Source organism: Pungitius pungitius, chromosome 15, assembly GCF_949316345.1.
Source record: "Pungitius pungitius chromosome 15, fPunPun2.1, whole genome shotgun sequence".
NCBI classification, from domain to species: domain Eukaryota; kingdom Metazoa; phylum Chordata; class Actinopteri; order Perciformes; family Gasterosteidae; genus Pungitius; species Pungitius pungitius.
Window position 1 is genome coordinate 17,247,163 of NC_084914.1, and position 24,051 is coordinate 17,271,213.

At 40.0% G+C, this 24,051-nt stretch overlaps 37 non-coding genes across 37 annotated transcripts; 2 read left to right on the forward strand and 35 right to left on the reverse strand.

Moving 5' to 3' along the window:
* Positions 1-212: 212 nt before the first annotated feature.
* On the reverse strand, positions 213-295 carry trnal-uag (transfer RNA leucine (anticodon UAG)). The gene has a single exon. It is a non-coding gene; the product is annotated as a tRNA-Leu (tRNA).
* A 461-nt stretch (positions 296-756) lies between these two features.
* On the reverse strand, positions 757-839 carry trnal-uag (transfer RNA leucine (anticodon UAG)). The gene has a single exon. It is a non-coding gene; the product is annotated as a tRNA-Leu (tRNA).
* Positions 840-1,444: 605 nt separating this feature from the next.
* On the reverse strand, positions 1,445-1,527 carry trnal-uag (transfer RNA leucine (anticodon UAG)). The gene has a single exon. It is a non-coding gene; the product is annotated as a tRNA-Leu (tRNA).
* A 421-nt stretch (positions 1,528-1,948) lies between these two features.
* Positions 1,949-2,031, reverse strand: trnal-uag (transfer RNA leucine (anticodon UAG)). The gene has a single exon. It is a non-coding gene; the product is annotated as a tRNA-Leu (tRNA).
* Positions 2,032-2,636: 605 nt separating this feature from the next.
* Positions 2,637-2,719, forward strand: trnal-uag (transfer RNA leucine (anticodon UAG)). The gene has a single exon. It is a non-coding gene; the product is annotated as a tRNA-Leu (tRNA).
* A 417-nt stretch (positions 2,720-3,136) lies between these two features.
* On the forward strand, positions 3,137-3,219 carry trnal-uag (transfer RNA leucine (anticodon UAG)). The gene has a single exon. It is a non-coding gene; the product is annotated as a tRNA-Leu (tRNA).
* Positions 3,220-4,762: 1,543 nt separating this feature from the next.
* Positions 4,763-4,845, reverse strand: trnal-uag (transfer RNA leucine (anticodon UAG)). The gene has a single exon. It is a non-coding gene; the product is annotated as a tRNA-Leu (tRNA).
* Positions 4,846-5,450: 605 nt separating this feature from the next.
* On the reverse strand, positions 5,451-5,533 carry trnal-uag (transfer RNA leucine (anticodon UAG)). The gene has a single exon. It is a non-coding gene; the product is annotated as a tRNA-Leu (tRNA).
* Positions 5,534-5,954: 421 nt separating this feature from the next.
* Positions 5,955-6,037, reverse strand: trnal-uag (transfer RNA leucine (anticodon UAG)). The gene has a single exon. It is a non-coding gene; the product is annotated as a tRNA-Leu (tRNA).
* Positions 6,038-6,498: 461 nt separating this feature from the next.
* On the reverse strand, positions 6,499-6,581 carry trnal-uag (transfer RNA leucine (anticodon UAG)). Its single transcript has one exon. It is a non-coding gene; the product is annotated as a tRNA-Leu (tRNA).
* A 421-nt stretch (positions 6,582-7,002) lies between these two features.
* On the reverse strand, positions 7,003-7,085 carry trnal-uag (transfer RNA leucine (anticodon UAG)). The gene has a single exon. It is a non-coding gene; the product is annotated as a tRNA-Leu (tRNA).
* A 921-nt stretch (positions 7,086-8,006) lies between these two features.
* Positions 8,007-8,089, reverse strand: trnal-uag (transfer RNA leucine (anticodon UAG)). The gene has a single exon. It is a non-coding gene; the product is annotated as a tRNA-Leu (tRNA).
* Positions 8,090-8,258: 169 nt separating this feature from the next.
* On the reverse strand, positions 8,259-8,341 carry trnal-uag (transfer RNA leucine (anticodon UAG)). Its single transcript has one exon. It is a non-coding gene; the product is annotated as a tRNA-Leu (tRNA).
* A 421-nt stretch (positions 8,342-8,762) lies between these two features.
* Positions 8,763-8,845, reverse strand: trnal-uag (transfer RNA leucine (anticodon UAG)). The gene has a single exon. It is a non-coding gene; the product is annotated as a tRNA-Leu (tRNA).
* A 605-nt stretch (positions 8,846-9,450) lies between these two features.
* On the reverse strand, positions 9,451-9,533 carry trnal-uag (transfer RNA leucine (anticodon UAG)). Its single transcript has one exon. It is a non-coding gene; the product is annotated as a tRNA-Leu (tRNA).
* Positions 9,534-9,954: 421 nt separating this feature from the next.
* On the reverse strand, positions 9,955-10,037 carry trnal-uag (transfer RNA leucine (anticodon UAG)). The gene has a single exon. It is a non-coding gene; the product is annotated as a tRNA-Leu (tRNA).
* Positions 10,038-10,642: 605 nt separating this feature from the next.
* On the reverse strand, positions 10,643-10,725 carry trnal-uag (transfer RNA leucine (anticodon UAG)). The gene has a single exon. It is a non-coding gene; the product is annotated as a tRNA-Leu (tRNA).
* A 421-nt stretch (positions 10,726-11,146) lies between these two features.
* On the reverse strand, positions 11,147-11,229 carry trnal-uag (transfer RNA leucine (anticodon UAG)). Its single transcript has one exon. It is a non-coding gene; the product is annotated as a tRNA-Leu (tRNA).
* Positions 11,230-11,690: 461 nt separating this feature from the next.
* Positions 11,691-11,773, reverse strand: trnal-uag (transfer RNA leucine (anticodon UAG)). The gene has a single exon. It is a non-coding gene; the product is annotated as a tRNA-Leu (tRNA).
* An 816-nt stretch (positions 11,774-12,589) lies between these two features.
* trnal-uag (transfer RNA leucine (anticodon UAG)) lies at positions 12,590-12,672 on the reverse strand. Its single transcript has one exon. It is a non-coding gene; the product is annotated as a tRNA-Leu (tRNA).
* Positions 12,673-12,841: 169 nt separating this feature from the next.
* Positions 12,842-12,924, reverse strand: trnal-uag (transfer RNA leucine (anticodon UAG)). The gene has a single exon. It is a non-coding gene; the product is annotated as a tRNA-Leu (tRNA).
* A 421-nt stretch (positions 12,925-13,345) lies between these two features.
* trnal-uag (transfer RNA leucine (anticodon UAG)) lies at positions 13,346-13,428 on the reverse strand. The gene has a single exon. It is a non-coding gene; the product is annotated as a tRNA-Leu (tRNA).
* A 605-nt stretch (positions 13,429-14,033) lies between these two features.
* On the reverse strand, positions 14,034-14,116 carry trnal-uag (transfer RNA leucine (anticodon UAG)). Its single transcript has one exon. It is a non-coding gene; the product is annotated as a tRNA-Leu (tRNA).
* A 421-nt stretch (positions 14,117-14,537) lies between these two features.
* trnal-uag (transfer RNA leucine (anticodon UAG)) lies at positions 14,538-14,620 on the reverse strand. The gene has a single exon. It is a non-coding gene; the product is annotated as a tRNA-Leu (tRNA).
* Positions 14,621-15,225: 605 nt separating this feature from the next.
* Positions 15,226-15,308, reverse strand: trnal-uag (transfer RNA leucine (anticodon UAG)). The gene has a single exon. It is a non-coding gene; the product is annotated as a tRNA-Leu (tRNA).
* A 421-nt stretch (positions 15,309-15,729) lies between these two features.
* On the reverse strand, positions 15,730-15,812 carry trnal-uag (transfer RNA leucine (anticodon UAG)). Its single transcript has one exon. It is a non-coding gene; the product is annotated as a tRNA-Leu (tRNA).
* A 461-nt stretch (positions 15,813-16,273) lies between these two features.
* On the reverse strand, positions 16,274-16,356 carry trnal-uag (transfer RNA leucine (anticodon UAG)). The gene has a single exon. It is a non-coding gene; the product is annotated as a tRNA-Leu (tRNA).
* An 816-nt stretch (positions 16,357-17,172) lies between these two features.
* Positions 17,173-17,255, reverse strand: trnal-uag (transfer RNA leucine (anticodon UAG)). Its single transcript has one exon. It is a non-coding gene; the product is annotated as a tRNA-Leu (tRNA).
* Positions 17,256-17,676: 421 nt separating this feature from the next.
* On the reverse strand, positions 17,677-17,759 carry trnal-uag (transfer RNA leucine (anticodon UAG)). The gene has a single exon. It is a non-coding gene; the product is annotated as a tRNA-Leu (tRNA).
* A 461-nt stretch (positions 17,760-18,220) lies between these two features.
* Positions 18,221-18,303, reverse strand: trnal-uag (transfer RNA leucine (anticodon UAG)). Its single transcript has one exon. It is a non-coding gene; the product is annotated as a tRNA-Leu (tRNA).
* A 1,168-nt stretch (positions 18,304-19,471) lies between these two features.
* Positions 19,472-19,554, reverse strand: trnal-uag (transfer RNA leucine (anticodon UAG)). Its single transcript has one exon. It is a non-coding gene; the product is annotated as a tRNA-Leu (tRNA).
* A 417-nt stretch (positions 19,555-19,971) lies between these two features.
* On the reverse strand, positions 19,972-20,054 carry trnal-uag (transfer RNA leucine (anticodon UAG)). The gene has a single exon. It is a non-coding gene; the product is annotated as a tRNA-Leu (tRNA).
* A 672-nt stretch (positions 20,055-20,726) lies between these two features.
* On the reverse strand, positions 20,727-20,809 carry trnal-uag (transfer RNA leucine (anticodon UAG)). The gene has a single exon. It is a non-coding gene; the product is annotated as a tRNA-Leu (tRNA).
* Positions 20,810-21,734: 925 nt separating this feature from the next.
* On the reverse strand, positions 21,735-21,817 carry trnal-uag (transfer RNA leucine (anticodon UAG)). Its single transcript has one exon. It is a non-coding gene; the product is annotated as a tRNA-Leu (tRNA).
* A 421-nt stretch (positions 21,818-22,238) lies between these two features.
* Positions 22,239-22,321, reverse strand: trnal-uag (transfer RNA leucine (anticodon UAG)). Its single transcript has one exon. It is a non-coding gene; the product is annotated as a tRNA-Leu (tRNA).
* A 420-nt stretch (positions 22,322-22,741) lies between these two features.
* trnal-uag (transfer RNA leucine (anticodon UAG)) lies at positions 22,742-22,824 on the reverse strand. The gene has a single exon. It is a non-coding gene; the product is annotated as a tRNA-Leu (tRNA).
* A 917-nt stretch (positions 22,825-23,741) lies between these two features.
* trnal-uag (transfer RNA leucine (anticodon UAG)) lies at positions 23,742-23,824 on the reverse strand. Its single transcript has one exon. It is a non-coding gene; the product is annotated as a tRNA-Leu (tRNA).
* Between the last annotated feature and the right edge of the window lie 227 nt (positions 23,825-24,051).

A 24,051-nucleotide genomic window follows, 5' to 3' on the forward strand; every position in this document is an offset into this window, starting at 1 on the left:
TGCGGCCTAAACACAGGGCCCTAGACGGCAAGGCCATCCTGATTAAAATGTAATAAAAGTAGCAACAATTACTAAATGTTTCTTTTGTCCTTAGATAACACATCTTACCTGGAATATGGTGTCTCAACTTCTTTACACAAAATGCATTACTGCTTTTCACTTCATGTAGAAATACGGTAAATGTGACTGAGCCAGTGAACAACATCAGTCATTGTCAGAAGTGGGATTTGAACCCACGACTCCAGAGGAGACTGCGGCCTAAACGCAGCGCCTTAGACCGCTCGGCCATCCTGACTGAAAAACTCTAAAAGAAGCCAACAATTTTAAACATTTGTCTGGTTCAAAAACTCTACAAGAAGCCAACAATTTTAAACATTTGTTGCCCGATCAAAAATGTAACATGGAATATTGTGTCTCAACCTTTTTACATGAAATGCCTTGCTACTTTTTATTTAATGTAGAAATACAGTGAATGTGCCTGACCAAGTGGGAAACATCAGTCATTGTGAGAAGTGGGATTTGAACCCATGTCTTCAGAGGAGACTGCGGCCTAAACACAGGGCCCTAGACGGCAAGGCCATCCTGATTAAAATGTAATAAAAGTAGCAACAATTACTAAATGTTTCTTTTGTCCTTAGATAACACATCTTACCTGGAATATGGTGTCTCAACTTCTTTACACAAAATGCATTACTGCTTTTCACTTCATGTAGAAATACGGTAAATGTGACTGAGCCAGTGAACAACATCAGTCATTGTCAGAAGTGGGATTTGAACCCACGACTCCAGAGGAGACTGCGGCCTAAACGCAGCGCCTTAGACCGCTCGGCCATCCTGACTGAAAAACTCTAAAAGAAGCCAACAATTTTAAACATTTGTCTGGTTCAAAAACTCTACAAGAAGCCAACAATTTTAAACATTTGTTGCCCGATCAAAAATGTAACATGGAATATTGTGTCTCAACCTTTTTACATGAAATGCCTTGCTACTTTTTATTTAATGTAGAAATACAGTGAATGTGCCTGACCAACTGGGAAACATCAGTCATTGTGAGAAGTGGGATTTGAACCCATGTCTTCAGAGGAGACTGCGGCCTAAACACAGGGCCTGAAATGCATGAAATGCCTTGCTACTTTTTATTTAATGTAGAAATACAGTGAATGTGCCTGACCAAGTGGGAAACATCAGTCATTGTGAGAAGTGGGATTTGAACCCATGTCTTCAGAGGAGACTGCGGCCTAAACACAGGGCCTTAGACGGCAAGGCCATCCTGATTAAAATGTATTAAAAGTAGCAACAATTACTAAATGTTTCTTTTGTCCTTAGATAACACATCTCACCTGGAATATGGTGTCTCAACTTCTTTACACAAAATGCATTACTGCTTTTCACTTCATGTAGAAATAGGGTAAATATGACTGAGCCAGTGAACAACATCAGTCATTGTCAGAAGTGGGATTTGAACCCACGCCTCCAGAGGAGACTGCGGCCTAAACGCAGCGCCTTAGACCGCTCGGCCATCCTGACTGAAAAACTCTGAAAGAAGCCAACAATTTTAAACATTTGTCTGGTTGCCCGATCAAAAATGTAACATGGAATATTGTGTCTCAACCTTTTTACATGAAATGCCTTGCTACTTTTTATTTAATGTAGAAATACAGTGAATGTGCCTGACCAAGTGGGAAACATCAGTCATTGTGAGAAGTGGGATTTGAACCCATGTCTTCAGAGGAGACTGCGGCCTAAACACAGGGCCCTAGACGGCAAGGCCATCCTGATTAAAATGTAATAAAAGTAGCAACAATTACTAAATGTTTCTTTTGTCCTTAGATAACACATCTTACCTGGAATATGGTGTCTCAACTTCTTTACACAAAATGCATTACTGCTTTTCACTTCATGTAGAAATACGGTAAATGTGACTGAGCCAGTGAACAACATCAGTCATTGTCAGAAGTGGGATTTGAACCCACGACTCCAGAGGAGACTGCGGCCTAAACGCAGCGCCTTAGACCGCTCGGCCATCCTGACTGAAAAACTCTAAAAGAAGCCAACAATTTTAAACATTTGTCTGGTTCAAAAACTCTACAAGAAGCCAACAATTTTAAACATTTGTTGCCCGATCAAAAATGTAACATGGAATATTGTGTCTCAACCTTTTTACATGAAATGCCTTGCTACTTTTTATTTAATGTAGAAATACAGTGAATGTGCCTGACCAACTGGGAAACATCAGTCATTGTGAGAAGTGGGATTTGAACCCATGTCTTCAGAGGAGACTGCGGCCTAAACACAGGGCCTTAGACCGCTCGGCCATTCTGATTAAAATGTATTAAAAGTAGCAACAATTACTAAATGTTTCTTTTGTCCTTAGATAACACATCTCACCTGGAATATGGTGTCTCAACTTCTTTACACAAAATGCATTACTGCTTTTCACTTCATGTAGAAAATCCCACTTCTGACAATGACTGATGTTTCCCACTTGGTCAGGCACATTCACTGTATTTCTACAAGAAATAAAAAGCAGAAACGCATTTAATCTAAAAAAGTTAAGACATTATATACAATGTTAAATTTAAGATATAAGGACCAAACAAATGTTTGAAATTGTTGCTTTTTTTGAGTGTTTTTCAGTCAGGATGGCCGAGCGGTCTAAGGCGCTGCGTTTAGGCCGCAGTCTCCTCTGGAGGCGTGGGTTCAAATCCCACTTCTGACAATGACTGATGTTCACTGGCTCAGTCACATTTACCGTATTTCTACATGAAGTGAAAAGCAGTAATGCATTTTTGTCAAGAAGTTGAGACACCATATTCCAGGTAAGATGTGTTATCTAAGGACAAATGAAACATTTAGTAATTGTTGCTACTTTTATTACATTTTAATCAGGATGGCCTTGCCGTCTAAGGCCCTGTGTTTAGGCCGCAGTCTCCTCTGAAGGCGTGGGTTCAAATCCCACTTCTGACAATGACTGATGTTTCCCACTTGGTCAGGCACATTCACTGTATTTCTACAAGAAATAAAAAGCAGAAACGCATTTAATCTAAAAAAGTTAAGACATTATATACAATGTTAAATTTAAGATATAAGGACCAAACAAATGTTTGAAATTGTTGCTTTTTTTGAGTGTTTTTCAGTCAGGATGGCCGAGCGGTCTAAGGCGCTGCGTTTAGGCCGCAGTCTCCTCTGGAGGCGTGGGTTCAAATCCCACTTCTGACAATGACTGATGTTCACTGGCTCAGTCACATTTACCGTATTTCTACATTCAGTGAAAAGCAGTAATGCATTTTTGTCAAGAAGTTGAGACACCATATTCCAGGTAAGATGTGTTATCTAAGGACAAATGAAACATTTAGTAATTGTTGCTACTTTTATTACATTTTAATCAGGATGGCCTTGCCGTCTAAGGCCCTGTGTTTAGGCCGCAGTCTCCTCTGAAGACATGGGTTCAAATCCCACTTCTCACAATGACTGATGTTTCCCACTTGGTCAGGCACATTCACTGTATTTCTACAAGAAATAAAAAGCAGAAACGCATTTAATCTAAAAAAGTTAAGACATTATATACAATGTTAAATTTGTGATATAAGGACCAAACAAATGTTTGAAATTGTTACTTTTTTGAGTATTTTACATTCAGGATGGCCGAGCGGTCTAAGGCGCTGCGTTTAGGCCGCAGTCTCCTCTGAAGGCGTGGGTTCAAATCCCACTTCTGACAATGACTGATGTTTCCCACTTGGTCAGGCACATTCACTGTATTTCTACAAGAAATAAAAAGCAGAAACGCATTTAATCTAAAAAAGTTAAGACATTATATACAATGTTAAATTTGTGATATAAGGACCAAACAAATGTTTGAAATTGTTACTTTTTTGAGTATTTTACATTCAGGATGGCCGAGCGGTCTAAGGCGCTGCGTTTAGGCCGCAGTCTCCTCTGAAGGCGTGGGTTCAAATCCCACTTCTGACAATGACTGATGTTTCCCACTTGGTCAGGCACATTCACTGTATTTCTACAAGAAATAAAAAGCAGAAACGCATTTAATCTAAAAAAGTTAAGACATTATATACAATGTTAAATTTGTGATATAAGGACCAAACAAATGTTTGAAATTGTTGCTTTTTTTGAGTGTTTTTCAGTCAGGATGGCCGAGCGGTCTAAGGCGCTGCGTTTAGGCCGCAGTCTCCTCTGGAGTCGTGGGTTCAAATCCAACTTCTGACAATGACTGATGTTGTTCACTGGCTCAGTCACATTGACCGTATTTCTACATGAAGTGAAACCCACGCCCTCAGAGGAGACTGCGGCCTAAACGCAGCGCCTTAGACCGCTCGGCCATCCTGAATGTAAAACACTCAAAAAAGTAACAATTTCAAACATTTGTTTGGTCCTTATATCACAAATTTAACATTGTATATAATGTCTTAACTTTTTTAGATTAAATGCGTTTCTGCTTTTTATTTCTTGTAGAAATACAGTGAATGTGCCTGACCAAGTGGGAAACATCAGTCATTGTGAGAAGTGGGATTTGAACCCATGTCTTCAGAGGAGACTGCGGCCTAAACACAGGGCCCTAGACGGCAAGGCCATCCTGATTAAAATGTAATAAAAGTAGCAACAATTACTAAATGTTTCTTTTGTCCTTAGATAACACATCTTACCTGGAATATGGTGTCTCAACTTCTTTACACAAAATGCATTACTGCTTTTCACTTCATGTAGAAATACGGTAAATGTGACTGAGCCAGTGAACAACATCAGTCATTGTCAGAAGTGGGATTTGAACCCACGACTCCAGAGGAGACTGCGGCCTAAACGCAGCGCCTTAGACCGCTCGGCCATCCTGACTGAAAAACTCTAAAAGAAGCCAACAATTTTAAACATTTGTCTGGTTCAAAAACTCTACAAGAAGCCAACAATTTTAAACATTTGTTGCCCGATCAAAAATGTAACATGGAATATTGTGTCTCAACCTTTTTACATGAAATGCCTTGCTACTTTTTATTTAATGTAGAAATACAGTGAATGTGCCTGACCAACTGGGAAACATCAGTCATTGTGAGAAGTGGGATTTGAACCCATGTCTTCAGAGGAGACTGCGGCCTAAACACAGGGCCTGAAATGCATGAAATGCCTTGCTACTTTTTATTTAATGTAGAAATACAGTGAATGTGCCTGACCAAGTGGGAAACATCAGTCATTGTGAGAAGTGGGATTTGAACCCATGTCTTCAGAGGAGACTGCGGCCTAAACACAGGGCCTTAGACGGCAAGGCCATCCTGATTAAAATGTATTAAAAGTAGCAACAATTACTAAATGTTTCTTTTGTCCTTAGATAACACATCTCACCTGGAATATGGTGTCTCAACTTCTTTACACAAAATGCATTACTGCTTTTCACTTCATGTAGAAATAGGGTAAATATGACTGAGCCAGTGAACAACATCAGTCATTGTCAGAAGTGGGATTTGAACCCACGCCTCCAGAGGAGACTGCGGCCTAAACGCAGCGCCTTAGACCGCTCGGCCATCCTGACTGAAAAACTCTGAAAGAAGCCAACAATTTTAAACATTTGTCTGGTTGCCCGATCAAAAATGTAACATGGAATATTGTGTCTCAACCTTTTTACATGAAATGCCTTGCTACTTTTTATTTAATGTAGAAATACAGTGAATGTGCCTGACCAAGTGGGAAACATCAGTCATTGTGAGAAGTGGGATTTGAACCCATGTCTTCAGAGGAGACTGCGGCCTAAACACAGGGCCCTAGACGGCAAGGCCATCCTGATTAAAATGTAATAAAAGTAGCAACAATTACTAAATGTTTCTTTTGTCCTTAGATAACACATCTTACCTGGAATATGGTGTCTCAACTTCTTTACACAAAATGCATTACTGCTTTTCACTTCATGTAGAAATACGGTAAATGTGACTGAGCCAGTGAACAACATCAGTCATTGTCAGAAGTGGGATTTGAACCCACGACTCCAGAGGAGACTGCGGCCTAAACGCAGCGCCTTAGACCGCTCGGCCATCCTGACTGAAAAACTCTAAAAGAAGCCAACAATTTTAAACATTTGTCTGGTTCAAAAACTCTACAAGAAGCCAACAATTTTAAACATTTGTTGCCCGATCAAAAATGTAACATGGAATATTGTGTCTCAACCTTTTTACATGAAATGCCTTGCTACTTTTTATTTAATGTAGAAATACAGTGAATGTGCCTGACCAACTGGGAAACATCAGTCATTGTGAGAAGTGGGATTTGAACCCATGTCTTCAGAGGAGACTGCGGCCTAAACACAGGGCCTTAGACCGCTCGGCCATTCTGATTAAAATGTAATAAAAGTAGCAACAATTACTAAATGTTTCATTTGTCCTTAGATAACACATCTCACCTGGAATATGGTGTCTCAACTTCTTTAGACAAAATGCATTACTGCTTTTCACTTCATGTAGAAATACGGTAAATGTGACTGAGCCAGTGAACAACATCAGTCATTGTCAGAAGTGGGATTTGAACCCACGCCTCCAGAGGAGACTGCGGCCTAAACGCAGCGCCTTAGACCGCTCGGCCATCCTGACTGAAAAACTCTGAAAGAAGCCAACAATTTTAAACATTTGTCTGGTTGCCCGATCAAAAATGTAACATGGAATATTGTGTCTCAACCTTTTTACATGAAATGCCTTGCTACTTTTTATTTAATGTAGAAATACAGTGAATGTGCCTGACCAAGTGGGAAACATCAGTCATTGTGAGAAGTGGGATTTGAACCCATGTCTTCAGAGGAGACTGCGGCCTAAACACAGGGCCCTAGACGGCAAGGCCATCCTGATTAAAATGTAATAAAAGTAGCAACAATTACTAAATGTTTCTTTTGTCCTTAGATAACACATCTTACCTGGAATATGGTGTCTCAACTTCTTTACACAAAATGCATTACTGCTTTTCACTTCATGTAGAAATACGGTAAATGTGACTGAGCCAGTGAACAACATCAGTCATTGTCAGAAGTGGGATTTGAACCCACGCCTCCAGAGGAGACTGCGGCCTAAACGCAGCGCCTTAGACCGCTCGGCCATCCTGACTGAAAAACACTCAAAAAAAGCAACAATTTCAAACATTTGTTTGGTCCTTATATCACAAATTTAACATTGTATATGTCTTAACTTGTTTAGATTAAATGCGTTTCTGCTTTTCACTTCATGTAGAAATACGGTCAATGTGACTGAGCCAGTGAACAACATCAGTCATTGTCAGAAGTTGGATTTGAACCCACGACTCCAGAGGAGACTGCGGCCTAAACGCAGCGCCTTAGACCGCTCGGCCATCCTGACTGAAAAACACTCAAAAAAAGCAACAATTTCAAACATTTGTTTGGTCCTTATATCACAAATTTAACATTGTATATAATGTCTTAACTTTTTTAGATTAAATGCGTTTCTGCTTTTTATTTCTTGTAGAAATACAGTGAATGTGCCTGACCAAGTGGGAAACATCAGTCATTGTCAGAAGTGGGATTTGAACCCACGCCTTCAGAGGAGACTGCGGCCTAAACGCAGCGCCTTAGACCGCTCGGCCATCCTGAATGTAAAACACTCAAAAAAGTAACAATTTCAAACATTTGTTTGGTCCTTATATCACAAATTTAACATTGTATATAATGTCTTAACTTTTTTAGATTAAATGCGTTTCTGCTTTTTATTTCTTGTAGAAATACAGTGAATGTGCCTGACCAAGTGGGAAACATCAGTCATTGTGAGAAGTGGGATTTGAACCCATGTCTTCAGAGGAGACTGCGGCCTAAACACAAGGCCTTAGACGGCAAGGCCATCCTGATTAAAATGTAATAAAAGTAGCAACAATTACTAAATGTTTCATTTGTCCTTAGATAACACATCTCACCTGGAATATGGTGTCTCAACTTCTTTACACAAAATGCATTACTGCTTTTCACTTCATGTAGAAATACGGTAAATGTGACTGAGCCAGTGAACAAAATCAGTCATTGTCAGAAGTGGGATTTGAACCCACGCCTCCAGAGGAGACTGCGGCCTAAACGCAGCGCCTTAGACCGCTCGGCCATCCTGACTGAAAAACACTCAAAAAAAGCAACAATTTCAAACATTTGTTTGGTCCTTATATCACAAATTTAACATTGTATATAATGTCTTAACTTTTTTAGATTAAATGCGTTTCTGCTTTTTATTTCTTGTAGAAATACAGTGAATGTGCCTGACCAAGTGGGAAACATCAGTCATTGTCAGAAGTGGGATTTGAACCCACGCCTCCAGAGGAGACTGCGGCCTAAACGCAGCGCCTTAGACCGCTCGGCCATCCTGACTGAAAAACTCTGAAAGAAGCCAACAATTTTAAACATTTGTCTGGTTGCCCGATCAAAAATGTAACATGGAATATTGTGTCTCAACCTTTTTACATGAAATGCCTTGCTACTTTTTATTTAATGTAGAAATACAGTGAATGTGCCTGACCAAGTGGGAAACATCAGTCATTGTGAGAAGTGGGATTTGAACCCATGTCTTCAGAGGAGACTGCGGCCTAAACACAGGGCCCTAGACGGCAAGGCCATCCTGATTAAAATGTAATAAAAGTAGCAACAATTACTAAATGTTTCTTTTGTCCTTAGATAACACATCTTACCTGGAATATGGTGTCTCAACTTCTTTACACAAAATGCATTACTGCTTTTCACTTCATGTAGAAATACGGTAAATGTGACTGAGCCAGTGAACAACATCAGTCATTGTCAGAAGTGGGATTTGAACCCACGACTCCAGAGGAGACTGCGGCCTAAACGCAGCGCCTTAGACCGCTCGGCCATCCTGACTGAAAAACTCTAAAAGAAGCCAACAATTTTAAACATTTGTCTGGTTCAAAAACTCTACAAGAAGCCAACAATTTTAAACATTTGTTGCCCGATCAAAAATGTAACATGGAATATTGTGTCTCAACCTTTTTACATGAAATGCCTTGCTACTTTTTATTTAATGTAGAAATACAGTGAATGTGCCTGACCAACTGGGAAACATCAGTCATTGTGAGAAGTGGGATTTGAACCCATGTCTTCAGAGGAGACTGCGGCCTAAACACAGGGCCTGAAATGCATGAAATGCCTTGCTACTTTTTATTTAATGTAGAAATACAGTGAATGTGCCTGACCAAGTGGGAAACATCAGTCATTGTGAGAAGTGGGATTTGAACCCATGTCTTCAGAGGAGACTGCGGCCTAAACACAGGGCCTTAGACGGCAAGGCCATCCTGATTAAAATGTATTAAAAGTAGCAACAATTACTAAATGTTTCTTTTGTCCTTAGATAACACATCTCACCTGGAATATGGTGTCTCAACTTCTTTACACAAAATGCATTACTGCTTTTCACTTCATGTAGAAATAGGGTAAATATGACTGAGCCAGTGAACAACATCAGTCATTGTCAGAAGTGGGATTTGAACCCACGCCTCCAGAGGAGACTGCGGCCTAAACGCAGCGCCTTAGACCGCTCGGCCATCCTGACTGAAAAACTCTGAAAGAAGCCAACAATTTTAAACATTTGTCTGGTTGCCCGATCAAAAATGTAACATGGAATATTGTGTCTCAACCTTTTTACATGAAATGCCTTGCTACTTTTTATTTAATGTAGAAATACAGTGAATGTGCCTGACCAAGTGGGAAACATCAGTCATTGTGAGAAGTGGGATTTGAACCCATGTCTTCAGAGGAGACTGCGGCCTAAACACAGGGCCCTAGACGGCAAGGCCATCCTGATTAAAATGTAATAAAAGTAGCAACAATTACTAAATGTTTCTTTTGTCCTTAGATAACACATCTTACCTGGAATATGGTGTCTCAACTTCTTTACACAAAATGCATTACTGCTTTTCACTTCATGTAGAAATACGGTAAATGTGACTGAGCCAGTGAACAACATCAGTCATTGTCAGAAGTGGGATTTGAACCCACGACTCCAGAGGAGACTGCGGCCTAAACGCAGCGCCTTAGACCGCTCGGCCATCCTGACTGAAAAACTCTAAAAGAAGCCAACAATTTTAAACATTTGTCTGGTTCAAAAACTCTACAAGAAGCCAACAATTTTAAACATTTGTTGCCCGATCAAAAATGTAACATGGAATATTGTGTCTCAACCTTTTTACATGAAATGCCTTGCTACTTTTTATTTAATGTAGAAATACAGTGAATGTGCCTGACCAACTGGGAAACATCAGTCATTGTGAGAAGTGGGATTTGAACCCATGTCTTCAGAGGAGACTGCGGCCTAAACACAGGGCCTGAAATGCATGAAATGCCTTGCTACTTTTTATTTAATGTAGAAATACAGTGAATGTGCCTGACCAAGTGGGAAACATCAGTCATTGTGAGAAGTGGGATTTGAACCCATGTCTTCAGAGGAGACTGCGGCCTAAACACAGGGCCTTAGACGGCAAGGCCATCCTGATTAAAATGTATTAAAAGTAGCAACAATTACTAAATGTTTCTTTTGTCCTTAGATAACACATCTCACCTGGAATATGGTGTCTCAACTTCTTTACACAAAATGCATTACTGCTTTTCACTTCATGTAGAAATAGGGTAAATATGACTGAGCCAGTGAACAACATCAGTCATTGTCAGAAGTGGGATTTGAACCCACGCCTCCAGAGGAGACTGCGGCCTAAACGCAGCGCCTTAGACCGCTCGGCCATCCTGACTGAAAAACTCTGAAAGAAGCCAACAATTTTAAACATTTGTCTGGTTGCCCGATCAAAAATGTAACATGGAATATTGTGTCTCAACCTTTTTACATGAAATGCCTTGCTACTTTTTATTTAATGTAGAAATACAGTGAATGTGCCTGACCAAGTGGGAAACATCAGTCATTGTGAGAAGTGGGATTTGAACCCATGTCTTCAGAGGAGACTGCGGCCTAAACACAGGGCCCTAGACGGCAAGGCCATCCTGATTAAAATGTAATAAAAGTAGCAACAATTACTAAATGTTTCTTTTGTCCTTAGATAACACATCTTACCTGGAATATGGTGTCTCAACTTCTTTACACAAAATGCATTACTGCTTTTCACTTCATGTAGAAATACGGTAAATGTGACTGAGCCAGTGAACAACATCAGTCATTGTCAGAAGTGGGATTTGAACCCACGACTCCAGAGGAGACTGCGGCCTAAACGCAGCGCCTTAGACCGCTCGGCCATCCTGACTGAAAAACTCTAAAAGAAGCCAACAATTTTAAACATTTGTCTGGTTCAAAAACTCTACAAGAAGCCAACAATTTTAAACATTTGTTGCCCGATCAAAAATGTAACATGGAATATTGTGTCTCAACCTTTTTACATGAAATGCCTTGCTACTTTTTATTTAATGTAGAAATACAGTGAATGTGCCTGACCAACTGGGAAACATCAGTCATTGTGAGAAGTGGGATTTGAACCCATGTCTTCAGAGGAGACTGCGGCCTAAACACAGGGCCTTAGACCGCTCGGCCATCCTGATTAAAATGTAATAAAAGTAGCAACAATTACTAAATGTTTCATTTGTCCTTAGATAACACATCTCACCTGGAATATGGTGTCTCAACTTCTTTAGACAAAATGCATTACTGCTTTTCACTTCATGTAGAAATACGGTAAATGTGACTGAGCCAGTGAACAACATCAGTCATTGTCAGAAGTGGGATTTGAACCCACGCCTCCAGAGGAGACTGCGGCCTAAACGCAGCGCCTTAGACCGCTCGGCCATCCTGACTGAAAAACACTCAAAAAAAGCAACAATTTCAAACATTTGTTTGGTCCTTATATCTTAAATTTAACATTGTATATAATGTCTTAACTTTTTTAGATTAAATGCGTTTCTGCTTTTTATTTCTTGTAGAAATACAGTGAATGTGCCTGACCAAGTGGGAAACATCAGTCATTGTCAGAAGTGGGATTTGAACCCACGCCTTCAGAGGAGACTGCGGCCTAAACGCAGCGCCTTAGACCGCTCGGCCATCCTGAATGTAAAACACTCAAAAAAGTAACAATTTCAAACATTTGTTTGGTCCTTATATCACAAATTTAACATTGTATATAATGTCTTAACTTTTTTAGATTAAATGCGTTTCTGCTTTTTATTTCTTGTAGAAATACAGTGAATGTGCCTGACCAAGTGGGAAACATCAGTCATTGTGAGAAGTGGGATTTGAACCCATGTCTTCAGAGGAGACTGCGGCCTAAACACAGGGCCTGAAATGCATGAAATGCCTTGCTACTTTTTATTTAATGTAGAAATACAGTGAATGTGCCTGACCAAGTGGGAAACATCAGTCATTGTGAGAAGTGGGATTTGAACCCATGTCTTCAGAGGAGACTGCGGCCTAAACACAGGGCCTTAGACGGCAAGGCCATCCTGATTAAAATGTATTAAAAGTAGCAACAATTACTAAATGTTTCTTTTGTCCTTAGATAACACATCTCACCTGGAATATGGTGTCTCAACTTCTTTACACAAAATGCATTACTGCTTTTCACTTCATGTAGAAATACGGTAAATGTGACTGAGCCAGTGAACAAAATCAGTCATTGTCAGAAGTGGGATTTGAACCCACGCCTCCAGAGGAGACTGCGGCCTAAACGCAGCGCCTTAGACCGCTCGGCCATCCTGACTGAAAAACACTCAAAAAAAGCAACAATTTCAAACATTTGTTTGGTCCTTATATCACAAATTTAACATTGTATATAATGTCTTAACTTTTTTAGATTAAATGCGTTTCTGCTTTTTATTTCTTGTAGAAATACAGTGAATGTGCCTGACCAAGTGGGAAACATCAGTCATTGTCAGAAGTGGGATTTGAACCCACGCCTCCAGAGGAGACTGCGGCCTAAACGCAGCGCCTTAGACCGCTCGGCCATCCTGACTGAAAAACTCTGAAAGAAGCCAACAATTTTAAACATTTGTCTGGTTGCCCGATCAAAAATGTAACATGGAATATTGTGTCTCAACCTTTTTACATGAAATGCCTTGCTACTTTTTATTTAATGTAGAAATACAGTGAATGTGCCTGACCAAGTGGGAAACATCAGTCATTGTGAGAAGTGGGATTTGAACCCATGTCTTCAGAGGAGACTGCGGCCTAAACACAGGGCCCTAGACGGCAAGGCCATCCTGATTAAAATGTAATAAAAGTAGCAACAATTACTAAATGTTTCTTTTGTCCTTAGATAACACATCTTACCTGGAATATGGTGTCTCAACTTCTTTACACAAAATGCATTACTGCTTTTCACTTCATGTAGAAATACGGTAAATGTGACTGAGCCAGTGAACAACATCAGTCATTGTCAGAAGTGGGATTTGAACCCACGACTCCAGAGGAGACTGCGGCCTAAACGCAGCGCCTTAGACCGCTCGGCCATCCTGACTGAAAAACTCTAAAAGAAGCCAACAATTTTAAACATTTGTCTGGTTCAAAAACTCTACAAGAAGCCAACAATTTTAAACATTTGTTGCCCGATCAAAAATGTAACATGGAATATTGTGTCTCAACCTTTTTACATGAAATGCCTTGCTACTTTTTATTTAATGTAGAAATACAGTGAATGTGCCTGACCAACTGGGAAACATCAGTCATTGTGAGAAGTGGGATTTGAACCCATGTCTTCAGAGGAGACTGCGGCCTAAACACAGGGCCTGAAATGCATGAAATGCCTTGCTACTTTTTATTTAATGTAGAAATACAGTGAATGTGCCTGACCAAGTGGGAAACATCAGTCATTGTGAGAAGTGGGATTTGAACCCATGTCTTCAGAGGAGACTGCGGCCTAAACACAGGGCCTTAGACGGCAAGGCCATCCTGATTAAAATGTATTAAAAGTAGCAACAATTACTAAATGTTTCTTTTGTCCTTAGATAACACATCTCACCTGGAATATGGTGTCTCAACTTCTTTACACAAAATGCATTACTGCTTTTCACTTCATGTAGAAATAGGGTAAATATGACTGAGCCAGTGAACAACATCAGTCATTGTCAGAAGTGGGATTTGAACCCACGCCTCCAGAGGAGACTGCGGCCTAAACGCAGCGCCTTAGACCGCTCGGCCATCCTGACTGAAAAACTCTGAAAGAAGCCAACAATTTTAAACATTTGTCTGGTTGCCCGATCAAAAATGTAACATGGAATATTGTGTCTCAACCTTTTTACATGAAATGCCTTGCTACTTTTTATTTAATGTAGAAATACAGTGAATGTGCCTGACCAAGTGGGAAACATCAGTCATTGTGAGAAGTGGGATTTGAACCCATGTCTTCAGAGGAGACTGCGGCCTAAACACAGGGCCCTAGACGGCAAGGCCATCCTGATTAAAATGTAATAAAAGTAGCAACAATTACTAAATGTTTCTTTTGTCCTTAGATAACACATCTTACCTGGAATATGGTGTCTCAACTTCTTTACACAAAATGCATTACTGCTTTTCACTTCATGTAGAAATACGGTAAATGTGACTGAGCCAGTGAACAACATCAGTCATTGTCAGAAGTGGGATTTGAACCCACGACTCCAGAGGAGACTGCGGCCTAAACGCAGCGCCTTAGACCGCTCGGCCATCCTGACTGAAAAACTCTAAAAGAAGCCAACAATTTTAAACATTTGTCTGGTTCAAAAACTCTACAAGAAGCCAACAATTTTAAACATTTGTTGCCCGATCAAAAATGTAACATGGAATATTGTGTCTCAACCTTTTTACATGAAATGCCTTGCTACTTTTTATTTAATGTAGAAATACAGTGAATGTGCCTGACCAACTGGGAAACATCAGTCATTGTGAGAAGTGGGATTTGAACCCATGTCTTCAGAGGAGACTGCGGCCTAAACACAGGGCCTGAAATGCATGAAATGCCTTGCTACTTTTTATTTAATGTAGAAATACAGTGAATGTGCCTGACCAAGTGGGAAACATCAGTCATTGTGAGAAGTGGGATTTGAACCCATGTCTTCAGAGGAGACTGCGGCCTAAACACAGGGCCTTAGACGGCAAGGCCATCCTGATTAAAATGTATTAAAAGTAGCAACAATTACTAAATGTTTCTTTTGTCCTTAGATAACACATCTCACCTGGAATATGGTGTCTCAACTTCTTTACACAAAATGCATTACTGCTTTTCACTTCATGTAGAAATAGGGTAAATATGACTGAGCCAGTGAACAACATCAGTCATTGTCAGAAGTGGGATTTGAACCCACGCCTCCAGAGGAGACTGCGGCCTAAACGCAGCGCCTTAGACCGCTCGGCCATCCTGACTGAAAAACTCTGAAAGAAGCCAACAATTTTAAACATTTGTCTGGTTGCCCGATCAAAAATGTAACATGGAATATTGTGTCTCAACCTTTTTACATGAAATGCCTTGCTACTTTTTATTTAATGTAGAAATACAGTGAATGTGCCTGACCAAGTGGGAAACATCAGTCATTGTGAGAAGTGGGATTTGAACCCATGTCTTCAGAGGAGACTGCGGCCTAAACACAGGGCCCTAGACGGCAAGGCCATCCTGATTAAAATGTAATAAAAGTAGCAACAATTACTAAATGTTTCTTTTGTCCTTAGATAACACATCTTACCTGGAATATGGTGTCTCAACTTCTTTACACAAAATGCATTACTGCTTTTCACTTCATGTAGAAATACGGTAAATGTGACTGAGCCAGTGAACAACATCAGTCATTGTCAGAAGTGGGATTTGAACCCACGACTCCAGAGGAGACTGCGGCCTAAACGCAGCGCCTTAGACCGCTCGGCCATCCTGACTGAAAAACTCTAAAAGAAGCCAACAATTTTAAACATTTGTCTGGTTCAAAAACTCTACAAGAAGCCAACAATTTTAAACATTTGTTGCCCGATCAAAAATGTAACATGGAATATTGTGTCTCAACCTTTTTACATGAAATGCCTTGCTACTTTTTATTTAATGTAGAAATACAGTGAATGTGCCTGACCAACTGGGAAACATCAGTCATTGTGAGAAGTGGGATTTGAACCCATGTCTTCAGAGGAGACTGCGGCCTAAACACAGGGCCTTAGACCGCTCGGCCATCCTGATTAAAATGTAATAAAAGTAGCAACAATTACTAAATGTTTCATTTGTCCTTAGATAACACATCTCACCTGGAATATGGTGTCTCAACTTCTTTAGACAAAATGCATTACTGCTTTTCACTTCATGTAGAAATACGGTAAATGTGACTGAGCCAGTGAACAACATCAGTCATTGTCAGAAGTGGGATTTGAACCCACGCCTCCAGAGGAGACTGCGGCCTAAACGCAGCGCCTTAGACCGCTCGGCCATCCTGACTGAAAAACACTCAAAAAAAGCAACAATTTCAAACATTTGTTTGGTCCTTATATCTTAAATTTAACATTGTATATAATGTCTTAACTTTTTTAGATTAAATGCGTTTCTGCTTTTTATTTCTTGTAGAAATACAGTGAATGTGCCTGACCAAGTGGGAAACATCAGTCATTGTCAGAAGTGGGATTTGAACCCACGCCTTCAGAGGAGACTGCGGCCTAAACGCAGCGCCTTAGACCGCTCGGCCATCCTGAATGTAAAACACTCAAAAAAGTAACAATTTCAAACATTTGTTTGGTCCTTATATCACAAATTTAACATTGTATATAATGTCTTAACTTTTTTAGATTAAATGCGTTTCTGCTTTTTATTTCTTGTAGAAATACAGTGAATGTGCCTGACCAAGTGGGAAACATCAGTCATTGTGAGAAGTGGGATTTGAACCCATGTCTTCAGAGGAGACTGCGGCCTAAACACAGGGCCTGAAATGCATGAAATGCCTTGCTACTTTTTATTTAATGTAGAAATACAGTGAATGTGCCTGACCAAGTGGGAAACATCAGTCATTGTGAGAAGTGGGATTTGAACCCATGTCTTCAGAGGAGACTGCGGCCTAAACACAGGGCCTTAGACGGCAAGGCCATCCTGATTAAAATGTATTAAAAGTAGCAACAATTACTAAATGTTTCTTTTGTCCTTAGATAACACATCTCACCTGGAATATGGTGTCTCAACTTCTTTACACAAAATGCATTACTGCTTTTCACTTCATGTAGAAATAGGGTAAATATGACTGAGCCAGTGAACAACATCAGTCATTGTCAGAAGTGGGATTTGAACCCACGCCTCCAGAGGAGACTGCGGCCTAAACGCAGCGCCTTAGACCGCTCGGCCATCCTGACTGAAAAACTCTGAAAGAAGCCAACAATTTTAAACATTTGTCTGGTTGCCCGATCAAAAATGTAACATGGAATATTGTGTCTCAACCTTTTTACATGAAATGCCTTGCTACTTTTTATTTAATGTAGAAATACAGTGAATGTGCCTGACCAAGTGGGAAACATCAGTCATTGTGAGAAGTGGGATTTGAACCCATGTCTTCAGAGGAGACTGCGGCCTAAACACAGGGCCCTAGACGGCAAGGCCATCCTGATTAAAATGTAATAAAAGTAGCAACAATTACTAAATGTTTCTTTTGTCCTTAGATAACACATCTTACCTGGAATATGGTGTCTCAACTTCTTTACACAAAATGCATTACTGCTTTTCACTTCATGTAGAAATACGGTAAATGTGACTGAGCCAGTGAACAACATCAGTCATTGTCAGAAGTGGGATTTGAACCCACGACTCCAGAGGAGACTGCGGCCTAAACGCAGCGCCTTAGACCGCTCGGCCATCCTGACTGAAAAACTCTAAAAGAAGCCAACAATTTTAAACATTTGTCTGGTTCAAAAACTCTACAAGAAGCCAACAATTTTAAACATTTGTTGCCCGATCAAAAATGTAACATGGAATATTGTGTCTCAACCTTTTTACATGAAATGCCTTGCTACTTTTTATTTAATGTAGAAATACAGTGAATGTGCCTGACCAACTGGGAAACATCAGTCATTGTGAGAAGTGGGATTTGAACCCATGTCTTCAGAGGAGACTGCGGCCTAAACACAGGGCCTTAGACCGCTCGGCCATCCTGATTAAAATGTAATAAAAGTAGCAACAATTACTAAATGTTTCATTTGTCCTTAGATAACACATCTCACCTGGAATATGGTGTCTCAACTTCTTTAGACAAAATGCATTACTGCTTTTCACTTCATGTAGAAATACGGTAAATGTGACTGAGCCAGTGAACAACATCAGTCATTGTCAGAAGTGGGATTTGAACCCACGCCTCCAGAGGAGACTGCGGCCTAAACGCAGCGCCTTAGACCGCTCGGCCATCCTGACTGAAAAACACTCAAAAAAAGCAACAATTTCAAACATTTGTTTGGTCCTTATATCACAAATTTAACATTGTATATGTCTTAACTTGTTTAGATTAAATGCGTTTCTGCTTTTCACTTCATGTAGAAATACGGTCAATGTGACTGAGCCAGTGAACAACATCAGTCATTGTCAGAAGTTGGATTTGAACCCACGACTCCAGAGGAGACTGCGGCCTAAACGCAGCGCCTTAGACCGCTCGGCCATCCTGACTGAAAAACACTCAAAAAAAGCAACAATTTCAAACATTTGTTTGGTCCTTATATCACAAATTTAACATTGTATATAATGTCTTAACTTTTTTAGATTAAATGCGTTTCTGCTTTTTATTTCTTGTAGAAATACAGTGAATGTGCCTGACCAAGTGGGAAACATCAGTCATTGTCAGAAGTGGGATTTGAACCCACGCCTTCAGAGGAGACTGCGGCCTAAACGCAGCGCCTTAGACCGCTCGGCCATCCTGAATGTAAAATACTCAAAAAAGTAACAATTTCAAACATTTGTTTGGTCCTTATATCACAAATTTAACATTGTATATAATGTCTTAACTTTTTTAGATTAAATGCGTTTCTGCTTTTTATTTCTTGTAGAAATACAGTGAATGTGCCTGACCAAGTGGGAAACATCAGTCATTGTCAGAAGTGGGATTTGAACCCACGCCTTCAGAGGAGACTGCGGCCTAAACGCAGCGCCTTAGACCGCTCGGCCATCCTGAATGTAAAATACTCAAAAAAGTAACAATTTCAAACATTTGTTTGGTCCTTATATCACAAATTTAACATTGTATATAATGTCTTAACTTTTTTAGATTAAATGCGTTTCTGCTTTTTATTTCTTGTAGAAATACAGTGAATGTGCCTGACCAAGTGGGAAACATCAGTCATTGTGAGAAGTGGGATTTGAACCCATGTCTTCAGAGGAGACTGCGGCCTAAACACAGGGCCTTAGACGGCAAGGCCATCCTGATTAAAATGTAATAAAAGTAGCAACAATTACTAAATGTTTCATTTGTCCTTAGATAACACATCTTACCTGGAATATGGTGTCTCAACTTCTTGACAAAAATGCATTACTGCTTTTCACTGAATGTAGAAATACGGTAAATGTGACTGAGCCAGTGAACATCAGTCATTGTCAGAAGTGGGATTTGAACCCACGCCTCCAGAGGAGACTGCGGCCTAAACGCAGCGCCTTAGACCGCTCGGCCATCCTGACTGAAAAACACTCAAAAAAAGAAACAATTTCAAACATTTGTTTGGTCCTTATATCTTAAATTTAACATTGTATATAATGTCTTAACTTTTTTAGATTAAATGCGTTTCTGCTTTTTATTTCTTGTAGAAATACAGTGAATGTGCCTGACCAAGTGGGAAACATCAGTCATTGTCAGAAGTGGGATTTGAACCCACGCCTTCAGAGGAGACTGCGGCCTAAACACAGGGCCTTAGACGGCAAGGCCATCCTGATTAAAATGTAATAAAAGTAGCAACAATTACTAAATGTTTCATTTGTCCTTAGATAACACATCTTACCTGGAATATGGTGTCTCAACTTCTTGACAAAAATGCATTACTGCTTTTCACTTCATGTAGAAATACGGTAAATGTGACTGAGCCAGTGAACATCAGTCATTGTCAGAAGTGGGATTTGAACCCACGCCTCCAGAGGAGACTGCGGCCTAAACGCAGCGCCTTAGACCGCTCGGCCATCCTGACTGAAAAACACTCAAAAAAAGCAACAATTTCAAACATTTGTTTGGTCCTTATATCTTAAATTTAACATTGTATATAATGTCTTAACTTTTTTAGATTAAATGCGTTTCTGCTTTTTATTTCTTGTAGAAATACAGTGAATGTGCCTGACCAAGTGGGAAACATCAGTCATTGTCAGAAGTGGGATTTGAACCCACGCCTTCAGAGGAGACTGCGGCCTAAACGCAGCGCCTTAGACCGCTCGGCCATCCTGAATGTAAAACACTCAAAAAAGTAACAATTTCAAACATTTGTTTGGTCCTTATATCACAAATTTAACATTGTATATAATGTCTTAACTTTTTTAGATTAAATGCGTTTCTGCTTTTTATTTCTTGTAGAAATACAGTGAATGTGCCTGACCAAGTGGGAAACATCAGTCATTGTGAGAAGTGGGATTTGAACCCATGTCTTCAGAGGAGACTGCGGCCTAAACACAAGGCCTTAGACGGCAAGGCCATCCTGATTAAAATGTAATAAAAGTAGCAACAATTACTAAATGTTTCATTTGTCCTTAGATAACACATCTCACCTGGAATATGGTGTCTCAACTTCTTTACACAAAATGCATTACTGCTTTTCACTTCATGTAGAAATACGGTAAATGTGACTGAGCCAGTGAACAAAATCAGTCATTGTCAGAAGTGGGATTTGAACCCACGCCTCCAGAGGAGACTGCGGCCTAAACGCAGCGCCTTAGACCGCTCGGCCATCCTGACTGAAAAACACTCAAAAAAAGCAACAATTTCAAACATTTGTTTGGTCCTTATATCACAAATTTAACATTGTATATAATGTCTTAACTTTTTTAGATTAAATGCGTTTCTGCTTTTTATTTCTTGTAGAAATACAGTGAATGTGCCTGACCAAGTGGGAAACATCAGTCATTGTGAGAAGTGGGATTTGAACCCATGTCTTCAGAGGAGACTGCGGCCTAAACACAGGGCCTGAGACGGCAAGGCCATCCTGATTAAAATGTAATAAAAGTGGCAACAATTACTAAATGTTTCTTTTGTCCTTAGATAACATATCTTACCTGGAATATGGTGTCTCAACTTCTTTACACAAAATGCATTACTGCTTTTCACTGAATGTAGAAATACGGTAAATGTGACTGAGCCAGTTAACAACATCAGTCATTGTCAGAAGTGGGATTTGAACCCGCGCCTCCAGAGGAGACTGCGGCCTAAACGCAGCGCCTTAGACGGCTCGGCCATCCTGACTGAAAAACACTCAAAAAAAGCAACAATTTCAAACATTTGTTTGTTCCTTATATCACAAATTTAACATTGTATATAATGTCTTAACTTTTTTAGATTAAATGCGTTTCTGCTTTTTATTTCTTGTAGAAATACAGTGAATGTGCCTGACCAAGTGGGAAACATCAGTCATTGTGAGAAGTGGGATTTGAACCCATGTCTTCAGAGGAGACTGCGGCCTAAACACAGGGCCTGAGACGGCAAGGCCATCCTGATTAAAATGTAATAAAAGTAGCAACAATTACTAAATGTTTCTTTTGTCCTTCGATAACACATCTTACCTGGAATATGGTGTCTCAACTTCTTTACACAAAATGCATTACTGCTTTTCACTTCATGTAGAAATACGGTAAATGTGACTGAGCCAGTGAACAACATCAGTCATTGTCAGAAGTGGGATTTGAACCCACGCCTCGAGAGGAGACTGCGGCCTAAACGCAGCGCCTTAGACCGCTCGGCCATCCTGACTGAAAAATTCTGAAAGAAGCCAACAATTTTAAACATTTGTCTGGTTGCCCGATCAAAAATGTAACATGGAATATTGTGTCTCAACCTTTTTACATGAAATGCCTTGCTACTTTTTATTTAATGTAGAAATACAGTGAATGTGCCTGACCAAGTGGGAAACATCAGTCATTGTGAGAAGTGGGATTTGAACCCATGTCTTCAGAGGAGACTGCGGCCTAAACACAGGGCCTGAGACGGCAAGGCCATCCTGATTAAAATGTAATAAAAGTAGGAACAATTACTAAATGTTTCTTTTGTCCTTAGATAACACATCTTACCTGGAATATGGTGTCTCAACTTCTTTACACAAAATGCATTACTGCTTTTCACTTCATGTAGAAATACGGTAAATGTGACTGAGCCAGTGAACAACATCAGTCATTGTCAGAAGTGGGATTTGAACCCACGCCTCCAGAGGAGACTGCGGCCTAAACGCAGCGCCTTAGACCGCTCGGCCATCCTGACTGAAAAACACTCAAAAAAAGCAACAATTTCAAACATTTGTTTGGTCCTTATATCACAAATTTAACATTGTATATAATGTCTTAACTTTTTTAGATTAAATGCGTTTCTGCTTTTTATTTCTTGTAGAAATACAGTGAATGTGCCTGACCAAGTGGGAAACATCAGTCATTGTGAGAAGTGGGATTTGAACCCATGTCTTCAGAGGAGACTGCGGCCTAAACACAGGGCCTTAGACGGCAAGGCCATCCTGATTAAAATGTAATAAAAGTAGCAACAATTACTAAATGTTTCATTTGTCCTTAGATAACACATCTCACCTGGAATATGGTGTCTCAACTTCTTTACAAAAATGCATTACTGCTTTTCACTGAATGTAGAAATACGGTAAATGTGACTGAGCCAGTGAACAACATCAGTCATTGTCAGAAGTGGGATTTGAACCCACGCCTCCAGAGGAGACTGCGGCCTAAACGCAGCGCCTTAGACCGCTCGGCCATCCTGACTGAAAAACACTCAAAAAAAGCAACAATTTCAAACATTTGTTTGGTCCTTATATCACAAATTTAACATTGTATATGTCTTAACTTGTTTAGATTAAATGCGTTTCTGCTTTTCACTTCATGTAGAAATACGGTCAATGTGACTGAGCCAGTGAACAACATCAGTCATTGTCAGAAGTTGGATTTGAACCCACGACTCCAGAGGAGACTGCGGCCTAAACGCAGCGCCTTAGACCGCTCGGCCATCCTGACTGAAAAACACTCAAAAAAAGCAACAATTTCAAACATTTGTTTGGTCCTTATATCACAAATTTAACATTGTATATAATGTCTTAACTTTTTTAGATTAAATCCGTTTCTGCTTTTTATTTCTTGTAGAAATACAGTGAATGTGCCTGACCAAGTGGGAAACATCAGTCATTGTCAGAAGTGGGATTTGAACCCACGCCTTCAGAGGAGACTGCGGCCTAAACGCAGCGCCTTAGACCGCTCGGCCATCCTGAATGTAAAATACTCAAAAAAGTAACAATTTCAAACATTTGTTTGGTCCTTATATCACAAATTTAACATTGTATATAATGTCTTAACTTTTTTAGATTAAATGCGTTTCTGCTTTTTATTTCTTGTAGAAATACAGTGAATGTGCCTGACCAAGTGGGAAACATCAGTCATTGTGAGAAGTGGGATTTGAACCCATGTCTTCAGAGGAGACTGCGGCCTAAACACAGGGCCTTAGACGGCAAGGCCATCCTGATTAAAATGTAATAAAAGTAGCAACAATTACTAAATGTTTCATTTGTCCTTAGATAACACATCTTACCTGGAATATGGTGTCTCAACTTCTTGACAAAAATGCATTACTGCTTTTCACTGAATGTAGAAATACGGTAAATGTGACTGAGCCAGTGAACATCAGTCATTGTCAGAAGTGGGATTTGAACCCACGCCTCCAGAGGAGACTGCGGCCTAAACGCAGCGCCTTAGACCGCTCGGCCATCCTGACTGAAAAACACTCAAAAAAAGAAACAATTTCAAACATTTGTTTGGTCCTTATATCTTAAATTTAACATTGTATATAATGTCTTAACTTTTTTAGATTAAATGCGTTTCTGCTTTTTATTTCTTGTAGAAATACAGTGAATGTGCCTGACCAAGTGGGAAACATCAGTCATTGTCAGAAGTGGGATTTGAACCCACGCCTTCAGAGGAGACTGCGGCCTAAACACAGGG